General features: G+C 35.2%; 1 protein-coding gene and 1 long non-coding RNA gene across 4 annotated transcripts in view; both read right to left on the bottom strand.

Annotated features, from left to right (window-relative positions):
• The window catches only part of SBF2 (SET binding factor 2), a 490,797-nt gene that overhangs the window by 359,554 nt on the left and 116,558 nt on the right, over positions 1 to 14,685 (bottom strand). The gene's annotated exons all lie outside the window — the stretch shown is intronic.
• LOC147576663 (uncharacterized) lies at positions 7,770 to 10,237 on the bottom strand. Its single transcript, XR_015241022.1, has 3 exons — positions 8,887 to 10,237; positions 8,421 to 8,639; positions 7,770 to 8,170 (listed from the first exon to the last, which is right to left on the bottom strand). It is a non-coding gene; the product is annotated as an uncharacterized LOC147576663 (long non-coding RNA).

The raw sequence follows: 14,685 nt of genomic DNA, 5'->3' as shown, positions 1-14,685 counted from the left end.
TTTTGTTTAAATAGTAAATATATTGGGGTGGCTCCGTCGGTTTAAGCATCTGACTCCAGCGCAGGTCATGATCTCACACTCCGTGAGTTTGAGCCCACTGTCGGGCTCTGTGGTGACAGCTCAGCTCAGAGCCTGGAGCCTGCTTCCGATTCTGTGTCTCCCTCTCTCTGCTCCTCCCCTGCTCACACTCTGTCTCTCTCTCAAAAATAAATAAACATGAAAAAAATTTAAATAGTAAATATATTTTATTGAATGAAACTATCCAGACTAAAAAACCTGTTTTCTAAGCAGTGTAACTGCAAATGCTTCACCTTAAAAATAACTGATCATCTCTTTTAATTCTACTTTAACACAAATGTCCCACATTTTGCACCTGAGTAAAACAGATCAGACTTAACAAATACTTCAAAAAAACATTTATAAATATGGCAGGTATGAAATGGAGGGATTTCGTTCTTGATGTTTCTCCCCCGCCCCCAAGTTTGTGTAAAAAGGTCAACTACTAAGTAAAAACAAGAACAGGCATGACTGGGAGGATAAATAACCAAATAAGGATAAAGACAGAACTGGAGTAATTACCTAATGTATTAAATTCATAATCACATATGACTTATACCTTCTGGAATTGGGGTGAAATCATTATAGAAATACTAGTCAGCATTTCTTGTAAGATTCCTAGATAACTAAAGTGTTCCTCCCAACTTTCTATGTTAAAGGTTGACATGCATCTATCTCCCTTGGAGGAGAACACATTTATACATTATCATCAAATTTTAGATTCTTATATACTTGATCTCACCTTCAAAAGATTCAATAATATTTGAAAATGTCTATATTCAGCTATGCATACACACCACATACTTAATACCTCTAAAAATGTCTACAATCTAGTCCAAATAATCCAGTTCTAAAGAGGTACTGTAATGGTGACAAGAAAACCCCCGGCACACCTTTGCTCACCTAGCTCTGTCTCCTCTGCATCCTTCCACTGACTAGAAAGACCACAAGATTCCATATACCCACTGATTCCTTTCACTAGGATTCCTTTCCTCCCAAGAAACAGCACACCTGAAAGAGCTTTGAAAAGAGTAAAGCCTATTCAAATGTTATTACTGCACAGAGCTTATTTTCTTGGCTATAAGAACAACTCCCATTCACACAATTCTTTATAGATCACAAGTATAGAGCAGGTAATTAGCTCATCAAACAAATTAGTGAAAGAAAGGAATCATAATAAATGATAAATACCTCTGAATTTTTACTTTAACTTGAAACATAAATGTACATCATTTTATTGCAAGGAGAAATTTTTAGGTTGTTTAGAAGAAATATTATTTGAAGGATGTTCATTCTATTGCTTTATGATAACTTAAACTAAGTTTTGAAAATAATATGAAATTATAGATTGAAACAGCTTTGGCTACCACAGAAGGAATTTCTAGCTTTGGAGGTAACCTCAACTCCTCCTCCTCTTCATATTTAGATCCACCTATTTCTGTCACTATGGGTATGATATCTACATCATTCATAATTTTATTTTCCAACTAATCATCAACATTAACTACTACATATCACCTTTACTAAACCATAGGAACATATCATTTTATAGATGTGCAGAATTAAGGATATTATTTTATTAATTTTTTTAAAACCTTTAAATACTGTCTTAATTTCCTCACTATTGAGATCCGAAGAAACACTGAGTAAATACATAAATATGGCACCCATTAAGATATACATAAACAATGAACCAAAGACATAGTAGATTCTGGCTGAAAAAAGCAGAGAAAATACCACAGGTGAGCAGAATTAGCATGAACGTTAAATACAAATTAAGAAGGGAAGAGAAAGGGAATTACAGGGGAAAGAAAAAGCCTGATTAAACGTATAGATGTAGGAAATGCCCTCCATAAAGCATTATTGGAAAAGAAAATCGGTTTAACATGAATTGGAATACAAAATGTTTGAAAAGGGGCAGAAAAGGATGACAGTACTAGATAAGGCTTTCTTAGAATAACTTGTGGTCTGATAATGAAAGACCTTGTCTCCCCCCAATAAAGAGAACAAATTTCATTCTGTAGATAATGGGATATCACCAGAGCTTTTGGAAAAACAAACAGATTGGTGTTTAAGAATTATAACTCTAGGGCGCCGAGGTGGCTCAGTCGGTTATGTGTCTGACTTCACCTCAGGTGGTGATCTCATGGTTTGTGAGTTCAAATGTTACATCAGGCTCTGTGCTAAAAGCTCAGAGCCTGGAGCCTGCTTCAGATTGTGTCTCCCTCTCTCTGCCCCTCCCCCACTCATGCTCTGTCTCTCTCTCAAAAATAAACAAACATTAAAAAAAAAGCTTCCCATGTAAAAAAAAATGGTAACTCTAACAACAGTCAAATGTAAGCAATGATAATAGAAGTAAGACTGGATGGGAAATTTTTGCAATTACCGAGAATAAAGATTTAAGAACCTCAAACATAAATAGTAGAAGCCAAGACAGACCATATTCTGGGCCATGAAAAAGGCATTCACTAAATTGAAAATTATTTGAGTCACACAAACCACATTCTCTGACCACAATGGAATTAAATTAAAAACCAATAAAAGAGAGATTATCAACTAAGTCCCAAAATAGTAAGAAACACATTCTAAATAACCCATGGGTCAAAGAATAATTTAAAAAGGAAGTTAAAAAATAATTTGAACTACATAAAAATGAAATATAATTTATTAAAGTTTGTGGGATGCAGTGAAGGCAATACTTGGGGATTCATTTATAGTACTAAACATTTTTTATTAGAAGAGAATAAAAGTCTCAAATCAATGACTTCAGCTTCCACCAATAAGAAATCAAAGCAGAAGAACAAACTCATTGAAAAGACCAATAAAATTAATAAAATTAACAGACTAATCAGCAAAATAAAAGTTTTAGTTTTATATTTTACATAAATGATGCATTTGGAGTTCTGGAGATGTGAAAAGAAGTTCATTTGTTAATACAATTATGTAATTGTTTCAGCATCATTTGTTGAAAAGATTATCCTTTTTTCCACTGAATTATTTAATTCTGCTAAAAAATCAGTTGTGTATATGTATGTGTGTATATGTGTATGCAAATCTATGTTTGGATTCTCTCTTCTGTTCTACTGATGGAATTAATATTGTTCCAGTATCTATCATGACTCCAATATTAAACTATTTTGGCAACTCTTGATTTCAGCTCAGGTCATGATCTCATGGTTCATGAGACTGAGCCCCACATTGTCAGCAAAGAGCCTGCTTAGTATTCTCTCTCTCCTTCTCTCTCTGCCCCTCCCCACTTGCCCTCCCTCAAAATAAATAAGCATTTTTTTAAAAACCATTTTGATCACAGTAGCTTAATAACATGCCTTCAAGTCAATTAGTTTGTCTTCCAACTTTGCTCATACTTGTCAAAGTTGTTTTCCTATTCTATTCCTTCACATTTCCATATGAATTTGAATTCCAATAGTCCATTGCTAATAAACACAAAAACAATTTTTGTATATTGATCTTATATTTTATAACTTCCCAGAATTCAGTTATTAGTTGTGCTAGTGTTTGGAGATTCCTTAAGATATTTTATACATTGGTTCATTTTATCTACTCATTTCTGTACTTTTCATCTTTTTTTCCTGACCATGCAACAGTTTGAAAGACAGTTGCTGACCTATCTTCCAGTTTATTAATTCTCTCTTCAGCAATGCTTAGCTTGCTATTAAGTCAATCTTCTCATTGCTTATTTCAGCTATTGTATTTTTTCACTTCTTGAATTTGATTTAGTTCTTTTATTAGTTTCAAACACTCTGACAAAATGCCAAATCTTTTATTTTCTTTAAACATTAAGCACAGTTTTGACTGACAGCATTATTTGAATCCCTTGTATGTAAGTCTGTCTCTGTTGTCTTTTGTATCTTAGTTTTCTGTCACACTGTCTTGTCCCCTTGAATGTCTGATTACTTCCAACTTAATGCTCGATATCGTGTATTTTAAAAAAAGGTTGAAATAACTTGAGACTCTGCATGGTGTTATCTTCCTCCAAAGTGAATTTATGTTTCCTTTTAGCAGGCAGCTAGTCTAAAAGCCCTAGAAATAGCAGATAACCTTAATCTAATCAACAGTTAAAATAATTCAAGGCTTGGTTTCAGTCCCAAACTGAACGATCTATTTCTAATTCACCCATATGTCTACAATGTAGCCTATTATAACACTTAGTAATAAACCCAGAAGCTGATTTAAGTCAAAAAGAATGGAAGTTATCCAGGTTCTGACTCCAACAAAATTACAAAATTCTAAATTCTATTTTATTATTGAAAGCTCTGTGAATAACTGAATGTTCTTTCTCTATAGAGCTACATTTGGTGTTAAACTTTATCCAGACTTACTTAAAAAAAATTTTTTTTAACGTTTATTTTTGAGGGGGGGCGGGCAGAGAGAGAGGTAGACACAGAATCTGAAGCAGGCTCCAGGCTCTGAGCTGTCAGCACAGAGCCGGACGCGGGGCTCAAACTCACAAACTGGGAGATCATGACCTGAGATGAAGTCAGATGCTCAACCGACTAAACCACCCAGGTGCCCCTCCAGACTTACAGATAGCTACAATGTTGGTCACATGGAAAATAAATGCCAGTCAACTTTATTTTTACTAATAGTTATAACTCAGTAGTTGTTTCACTATCACTAAGAGAATTGTTTTATACATTGGTCACACTTAATCCACAATTTATTTTCTCTCAAAATGGAATATTCAACTGTTCGAAAATGTAAAAGTCATTTCTAGAATCATGAAGTTTTGTAACACCATTGCCATGTTCTGATGACACATACATTAAACAAAGTTGAAATAAATAAACTTACAGAGTTTGAAAATGTATAAAGTGTTCTTGGTTCAACATAAGCTGCAATATCATGCTAAAATATATACTGTCCCCATACATTTGAATTTTTCAAAGGAAGATATAAAATGAAACTTTGGGGCAAAACCAAAAATTATATGTATCTCTATAATCTAGAAATTCTGTATGTCCTTTTGTTAAAATTTCATTTTATTTCTACTTCATTAGAATTGTGATAGAGATTTTAAAAGGTCAAATACCCTTTGTATTTCTGACAATTTTCAACTCCATCTTATCTTAAAATAGAGTAACTTTTTAAATGTCTTCATAATTTTATTTTTCTAGTCATGCCAGTGTTTTCACATTACAGCAACAGTTACAAATAGGGAAAATTGCCAAGCACTTTAAACTGTTTATATCTTTAATAAGATCCAACTTGTCATGCTATCAGATCATTTACTTTACGGAAAGTAACTGAATACCAGAGTTGGCTAGATAATATCTATTTCTATATTGAGTTGACCTTTCAAATCATCAAAGCTTAAAAAAAAAAAAAAAAAAAGCCAAACCTTTTGGTGATTGGAAAGTAGGCTTTTTTAATGTTAAAAAACTCCTTCTTGCAAAACAACAGTATTTCCTTATATTCATCTAAATATTTTTAGATATAGCCTATCTAAATTTTACTAACATATAAATGCAGGTTCTTGAGGTAACTGCAAACCACCAACCATCCATAAGCAAACTCCTACACTCCTATTCTAAATATAAACAACTTTTTTAAAGCCCCCCCCCCAAATTTTTTGTCTGATCTAATTTACTGCTGCTTATAAGCAAAACTGATTTAAATGACCTCACATCCTCTGTTTTGACTTTCCCTTTTTAATACATGGCACTCTTAGATATATATAAGTTAATTCTGTGATACACATCCACCGTCCAAGAGCATTCAGAAGTAGGAACACTGGGGAAAGATTATACGTATTTTTGCTTTTTCTAGAAATTTCCTTTGCTCTTTGACTCCTTCCCTAATGACAAGGAAAAGTAAAATGGCTGGGTAGAATAGAATTACGAAATTTAGGTACCATATAAGGTTCTCATTTTGGTTTAAAAAAAAAAATCAGTTGTTTAAGTATATCATGGGGAAGGTTATCTTGGTAAGCTTTTCTGTAAATAAAACCCAAGGGGAGCAGAAGGTGTGGGATTGTGATCACAAAGTCAATATGCATGTTGGGGCAAGGTAGAATAGTTGGTATAAGGAAAAGGAAAAAAAAGGCAATAATGCAACCAAAGCATTAATAGAAGTAGCATGTATCCCAAAAGGGGGAAATACAGTCATAGCTCTGCATTACAACCTCAACATCTAGTTATGTAAGGCACAATTTTAAAAGTAATAGTGCCAAAATAGAGATGCCCAGAGAAAAGCAACCAGAAAACAAGGCACACTCACTACCATCACAGAATATATGACTGAAAACATTGGAAAAACTCTCATGACTTTAATATCCTCCTATGTGACATTCCCCAAATTATATCCCCAGTCCTGACCCATTCCCGGACTTCAATTGCATAACCACATGTCTGCTGAATATACTTACTTGACTGTTTCATACACATTTCAGCCTCAACCTGAAAGTACAGTGGAAAAAGCATGAATGCCGGAGCCAGACCACCATAATTTAAATTTACAGTTACAGCTAATGTAAACCTTGAACAAATTGTGTGACCTCTGTATGCCTCAACTTCCTCATCTATAAAATGGAAATAGTAATACTTACTTTGTAAGGTTGTCATGAGATTTAAATATGTAATGTTTGAAAGTTCTTAAAACAGAACTGGACACATACTAAGTGCTATAGGTGTGTATGAAATTTTTGTAAAAACATACCTAATAACCAAATTCAAACTCTCCATCCCCAAATCTATGCCTCATTTATAACATTTATTTCAGAAAATGACTCCAAGACAAAACTGTGCCTCTTTCTATACCTTAACCTATTTTTTCAGTGAGTTCTTCACTTACTTGCCATATGGGCCAATAAGATCTGGCCAGAGAAGGGGAAAAGAGAAAAGAAGAAACAGAAAAGAAGGAAAAGGGAAAAGGAGGGAAGACAGAAGGGAGAGACACTGAGGAATTATGGTAGTATATATACCAAAATTTTAAGAGTAGTTATATCTCTAGTTGAAGAGAATACAAGTAATCATATTCTTTGTACACCCTTCTGTATTTCTGAGATCTTCTAAAAGATAAGAATATACTTCCCTTTTTGTTAGAGAGAAAAAAAAGCCATTTTGAAAACATCTTTAGTGTTATTCTGGATAAAATCTAAGTTCTCTATTAGTTGGTTCCTATACCTCCTGCCACTCCCTACGTGCCTTGTATCCTCTCATATCTGTTCCCCTGCACAAGCAGCTATTCTCTATCCAGAACACAATCCCCATTCACCTTCCTCTGGCTAATTCTTGCCAACATAGCTACCATCTTCTCTGCAAAGTTTTCTTGGATCAAATCCTGCTCTCTTCAAACTCACTGTTCCAACCTAGGTTAACCCACTAGGATCTACCTTTAGAACCTAGTGTATACATACAGCATATATCACAGTAGTTCAATAATTAAACTATTTATAAGCTTGTCTCCCTCTTTCCTAGAGATAAGGGAACACACTTATTTGTTTTCCTACTCCAGTATTTAAAACAGTACCCAGGGGCGCCTGGGTGGCGCAGTCGGTTAAGCGTCCGACTTCAGCCAGGTCACGATCTCGCGCTCCGTGAGTTCGAGCCCCGCGTCGGGCTCTGGGCTGATGGCTCAGAGCCTGGAGCCTGTTTCCGATTCTGTGTCTCCCTCTCTCTCTGCCCCTCCCCCGTTCATGCTGTGTCTCTCTCTGTCCCAAAAATAAATAAACGCTGAAAAAAAAAATTTTTAAAACAGTACCTGACACACAAGTAGTGGATCAAAAAGTTTGTTGTGCTAATTACTCCAAAGTCATACTATTTCTAGTCTATTATGTTGCCTCTCTAGAGCAGTATAAAAGTTGAAAAGGTGAATTCCTAAAATACCAGATTCCCAGTCTGGGAGTATTCAAAGTGTGAAACAGAATGCCACCATTCTTGTTCCTTCAGTAAGTTATTTATTCACCAAATATTTATTTACCACCTCATATATACTTGGCAGTGGGGACATAAGGATGAGCAAAAACAATGGGCTTCTCTTAAAATACTTTGAGGTGGGGAGAGGAGAGAGCAAATAATGGCTAAATATGCAAAGCTACTAAAAATAAACACTAGTGAACTGGCCTTGAAATTAAGAAATACATTTCTAGGGGCGCCTGGGTGGCACAGTCGGTTAAGCGTCCGACTTCAGCCAGGTCACGATCTCGCGGTCCGGGAGTTCAAGCCCTGCGTCAGGCTCTGGCCTGATGGCTCAGAGCCTGGAGCCTGTTTCCGATTCTGTGTCTCCCTCTCTCTCTGCCCCTCCCCCGTTCATGCTCTGTCTCTCTCTGTCCCAAAAATAAATAAATGTTGAAAAAAAAAAATTAAAAAAAAAAAAAAAAAAAAGAAATACATTTCTAATATAACATATAATGAAAGACATCAGCATATTTGGAAAGATCAAAGATTCTTAATTAGAAATGAGATCAGGTTACTTTAAAACAACAGTTTGAAATCTTTTTTTCTGACTGCCACATACATGGATATATCTAGAGTTATGCATTCTTTCAACAAACTAAATAACTCTATTCCTAATGAAGCCTCATAGTGCTTGCCAGTTATATCACCCCTTCTTTAAAAAACAAACTAGGGGCGCCTGGGTGGCGCAGTCGGTTAAGCGTCTGACTTCGGCCAGGTCACGATCTCGCGGTCCGTGAGTTCGAGCCCCGCGTCAGGCTCTGGGCTGATGGCTCAGAGCCTGGAGCCAGTTTCCGATTCTGTGTCTCCCTCTCTCTCTGCCCCTCGCCCGTTCATGCTCTGTCTCTCTCTGTCCCAAAAATAAATAAACGTTGAAAAAAAAATAAAAAAAAAATAAAAAAAAATAAAAACAAACTAAAGCCAGGGCACCTGGCTGGCTCAATTGTAGAGCATACAACTCTTGATGTTGGGGTCCTGAGTTTGAGCCCCACGTTGGGGAGAGAATTTACTTAAAAAACAAAAAAAACAAAACCCAAAGCAGTTCTTTATGACTTGCAAAGCCAAGAACTTCAAGAGAAACCAATTTTAATTTCCTGGCCACAAATAATTAGTCCAGGGGTGTCTGCTGAAGGATGCCCTATAAGGACTCTATATTGGAGGATATGGCAGAGATGACTAGCTGCCCACTCAATATCTATTTTTTCTTTCTCCCTTATTAGGAGATTTTATTGGGAATGGCAATATGCTCAGCTTAAAAACAAACAAACAAACAAACAAACAAATAAGCGAACCCACCAAAATTTTCTGCTTCTCTTGTAGTTAGGTATGGTTACATACTAGTTCTGGCCAAGGAGATATAAGTAGAAATCACTGAGCACACTTCTGGGAAAGCTCCTCTTAGGAGGAGGAAGACTCAGCCACATTTTTAATCCTTTTCCCCTTTTTCCCTTCTTTCTGCCTAGAATAAGAACATGAAGATAAGGGTAACATCCCATAAAGGGAGAAATAAAAAATTAAAGCCTGAGTCTTTAATAAAATCACAAAACTGCTATAGTAGCACCAAACCATCTTCCTCTAAACTTATTTTATTTTACAGGGTAGAAAAATACATCTCCACCTCATTTAAGCCACTACTGTTTGGGTTTTCTGTTATTTGAGATTGAATCTAAGTCTAATAAATGCTGATGATAACTAATGGAACTAAATTAAACTTCTGTCCTTGGGAGCAGTGGAAGAATATAATTCACAAAGACACATACAGCCAAGAGTGAAAAGACACACCCAAATGCTGAACACTCAAAGCATAGTTGCCTGAAATAAGAACTTAGGGTTTAAGCTATCTGAGCAAATTTCTTCCTTGCAACTAGACAGAGCATTAACTAAAATGGCATTGCTTTCTCTTCTGGTCAAGGATACTAGAATGCAGCTAAGAACAATATTATTTTTTAAATGTCCTTAAATAAACTCTTTAAGAATTAAATAAATAAATCAGTCACAAGTTTTGATACATGAATTATCAGTATCAAATTGCTAGGCACATTCCATATTTGTACACATTTATCTGGCATGCAATTAAACAGACAGGCTCATTAAACATTTATCAGAAATGGGTAGGCATAGCTTATTTAAAGGTGATGGGTAGGGGCGCCTGGGTGGCTCAGTCAGTTAAGCATCCGATTTCGGCTCAGGTCACGATCTCGCGGTCCGTGAGTTTGAGCCCCGCGTCGGGCCCTGTGCTGACTGCTCAGAGCCTGGAGCCTGTTTCAGATTCTGTGTCTCCCTCTCTCTCTGACCCTCCTCCGTTCATGCTCTGTCTCTCTCTGTCTCAAAAATAAATAAACGTTAAAAAAAATTTTTTTAAGGTGATGGGTAGAGGGAAATCACAGAGAAGGAAATCCAAACTATATGAATTCCACAGATCCAAGAATAACCAGGGACAGTCCTGTTTACTTGCCAGTCTTCCTCCAATCTGATAACTTTCCTTAGACTGTCCCTTTCATCTGTAATTTCTGAAAAACAGCTTTTCCAGATAAGTCTTTAGGCTAGTTTAAGTTCCTCTGAGAGAGCAAATTGCTTCCTGTAGGTTCCCTGAAAATACTAGGAAGTGTATAAAAACAGAGGTTAGCAAAAACAGTGCAGGATAGTCTAAAAAAGCAGATAAGTTCATTGAAGGACAAAGCTAATGTCACGGAGTAGGGTCTAGCAGAAAAAATGAAATCTGACATCCAAGCTTTGGATTTAACTGAGCTAATACATAGTGTCCAGATGAAAGTGAAAAAGCAGGAAATAAACATCTTCCATATGGCCTTTTAAGAGAATCAAAAGGAACTGTAATTACAGTGACAAAACATTTGCAAACACTTTTTCCAACTCCCACTTCCCTAAAGTACATAATAAGACTAACATGATTTAATAATTAAAATTGCACAATTAATTTTCTATACCTTGGTTCTACAAATGTGAGAGAAAAGTAAAGGAAGGAGAATTAAGTCTCCTGGGATTGCTCCAAGAGAAATAAATCCTTTTTATGTCACTAACTTTTATCCCAAAATCACAGTATTATTTTGGAAAACATACCCTAATAATGACAACAGTAGTAACAGCTTAACACATAATGATTACTATGAACCACACACTGTTCTAAGCACTTTATGTATATTAATTCATTTGAACCTCATAATGATCCTATGAGGTAAATACTATTTTTATTCCGATTAGAATGATGGGTAAAAGGCACAGCCTTTAAGTAATTTGCAGTCAAATTCTAGAGTCCATGCTCTTAATCACTCTACCACATTGTCTCTAGGTGTTACAACACCTAAATTCATTTGCAGTCAAACTGGACAGACCTGAAATTATTTCTTCTTTTGCACTATCTTGTCAAGGTACTTCTGTTCTCCCAATCACCCAAATTTGAATCTGTGAGATGAGTTTTGGCACTTAGTGCATTCCATATTCAATTGGTCATCCAACTAAACCCTGTCAATTAAATACCACTCCATTTCCATTCTGAAATCTCAATATGATCTATTGCAAAGCTAGTAAAAAATATTGTCCAAAGATATACCAGAATTGGAATTTTTTTTTTTTGAAAAGCAGAAGGCAACTTAAGATCCTAAGCTTACACTGACACAATATAACATTCAGGATTACATGGAACAACATTCCCATCTTAGTCATGTCAATTAGATTATGTGTCTGAAGTCTCACTCACAGTATAATGTAACTGAATAGGATGATAAGATTCAACATTCTGCCCGTATGAGTGTAAGAAAATCCAATTTATTAGAATAAAAATCCTATAGTATTTGTTCTTTTCTTGTTTGTCTTTAAATAATCTCTACACCCAACTTGCAGCTTGAACCTATAACCCCAAGATCAAGAGTCACATGTTCCACCAACTGAGCCAGCCAGGTGTCCCGAGTCCTACAGTATTTGTAATTTTATAACACATCCAAACATTTTAGAACCTCCAATTTTCAAAAAAGAAATGTGAATATGTATTTAACACAAGTTTAATGAACAGACTTTTGAGAAAGAAAAAACACAGTATTTCCAAGTACAGTGACAAAAACTGGAATAGTAACCTGAATAGGTCAGGCTAATGCTATAAATTTATGGAAAAGAAGAAGACCCTTTAAGAAGATACGTATAAGATGATTAAGCTGAATAATATATACAAGAGGAAGTTCACCATCACTATAAAAATGCTACTAGTCTGAACATGAAGGCACAGGCCACATCTGTCTTATTTACCATTGTATTCCCAGCACCTAACAAATTATTCAGCACATAGCAGGCACTAAGAAATTACTTACAAAAAAATCAATGGAAGTATTCAATATAAGCTAAAGCCAAATGACCACCTGGCAAGAGTTCTATATACAAACTGATTTAACCATCAAAATGGAGTTTGGAATTGGAATTTGATGAGGAAAACAAAAACTGGAATTTGATGAGGAAAACTTTAAGGATTCCACAATATTTTCATCATTATCCCAGATTTTAAATGAGGTCACACTCTAATAGGAAGAACTTGTAGAGAAATGTCTACCAATAACCAGAGGCAGCTTCATAAGCTACCAGTCAGTCTCTTTCTGCAAATGTTTGCCAAGCAGGAAAAAAAGAAAGAAGGGAAAGGGAATCACTAAACATTAGTGGTATCAAAGGACAAATTAACCATCTATCTATCTATATATATACATACACACATACACACACACACACAAATATATATATATACATATATATATATACTAGATAATTATATTAATCTAAAAAAATGACCAAGCCTATGAATTGTATTAAAAGAATAAACACTTATGTGCTGTATTATTTATATTAACAAATAATTAGTAGCAGTAAACTCCCTGGTATGGTATCAAAAGTACATAGAATCATTTTTCTTCCTTACAAGTCCCAAAATGAAAAGTCCCATATCAGTTAAACAACTGCTCAGTTAATTCAGAAAAGCAGAATTTTTATATTTGTACTTACCTTGCTTTAATAATAAATTGTAAATGTGTGACTATCTCTTTACCCTTTTCTTGGCACTTGTAGTAAATACAAATATTTTAGAAAATTTTGTATCATATACAAATAGGTTGTACATTGGGGCACCTGGGTGGCTCAGTTGGTTAGGCGTCCCACTTCAGCTCAGGTCATGATCTCACAGTTCGTGAGTTCGAGCCCCATGTCGGGCTCTGTGCTGGCAGCTCAGAGCCTGAAGCCTGCTTCGGATTCTGTGTCTGTCTGTCTGTCTGTCTGTCTCTCTATCCCTACCCCACTTGTGTTCTCTCTCTCTTAGAAATAATAAATGAATAAACTTGAAAAAAATAATTTAAAAACAAAACAAATAGGTTGCACATTAAGTGTATAACCTATTTGATCACAGAAAATTATAATCATGATCATGTACAACTCACATGTCTGAATAATTCTTGGCTACTTAAAGCCAACAAACTAAAGTCCATCACTATTTCATATTAAAGATATTTTCTTTAATAATTTGGTAAGGTTAAAAGTATACAGTTAAAATTTCCTTGGTAATATCTAAATTCTAAAAGCATTTAACCTGGCTTGTTTGCTTTCGCTAGACTATTTCAGCAACAGGTTGCCTTGGTTATTTACAAACTAAGGAGCTATCACTCTTCCTGTCACTGCCTTTTTATTTTTTAATAGTGCTTATCACCTCTCACATATTTTATGATTTACCTATTCATTATGGTTAATGCCAGTTTCTCTCCCTCGAGAGACTTAATTTCTAAAAAGACAAGGATTTTATCTGGTTCACTGCTGTATTTTCAACACTCATCTCAAGGCTTGACACCTAGTAAGTGCTCAATAAATAGTTAAATGAGTGAAATGGAATCCAATTGTAGCCAAATTTTCAAAATATCTATACATTTTAAGGCAGAATTCCAGAGAAATGTGCAAACTACTCAAAAATGTTTTTCCTAAGAATTCATAAGACTGCTCTTTAATGATCTTTTTTTAAAAAAAATCACCAGTGTTACTAGAACTGATACACAAATTCAGTAAAGTTACAGAATTAATGTACAGAAGTCTGTTGCATTTCTATACACCAATAATGAAGCAGCAGAAAGAGAAACAAGGAATCTATCCCACTTACAATTGCACCAAAAACCATAAGATACCTAGGAATAAACTTAACTAAAGAGGTAAAAGATTTATATTCTGAAAACTATAGAAAACTTATGAAGGATAGTGAAGATGACAAAAAGAAATGGAAAAACATTCCATGCTTATGGATTGGAAGAGCAAACATTGTTAAAATGTCTATACTACCCCAAATAATCTACGGACTTAATGCAATCCCTATCAAAGTAACACCAGCATTATTCACAGAACTATTAACAAACATTCCTAAAATTTGTACTGAGCCACAAAAGACCCTGAATAGCCAAAGCAATCCTGAAAAAGAAAAGCAAAGCTGGAGGCATCATGATTCTGAACTTCAAGCTTTACTACAAAGCTGTAGTCATCAAGACAGTATGGTACTGGCACAATGGACACATAAACCAATGGAACAGAATAGAATTCCCAGAAATGGACCCACAACTACAAGGTCACTAATCTTTGACAAGCCAGGAAGAGTATCCAATAGAAAAAAGACTTTTCAACAAATGGTACTGGGAAAATTGGACAGCAACATGCAGAACAATGAAATTGGACCACTTTCTTATACCATACA

The sequence above is a fragment of the Puma concolor genome, chromosome D1 (assembly GCF_028749965.1).
Source record: "Puma concolor isolate L17-30 chromosome D1, mPumCon1.1.hap2, whole genome shotgun sequence".
NCBI classification, from domain to species: Eukaryota; Metazoa; Chordata; class Mammalia; order Carnivora; family Felidae; genus Puma; species Puma concolor.
This window is presented reverse-complemented; position numbering and strand designations above follow the sequence as displayed.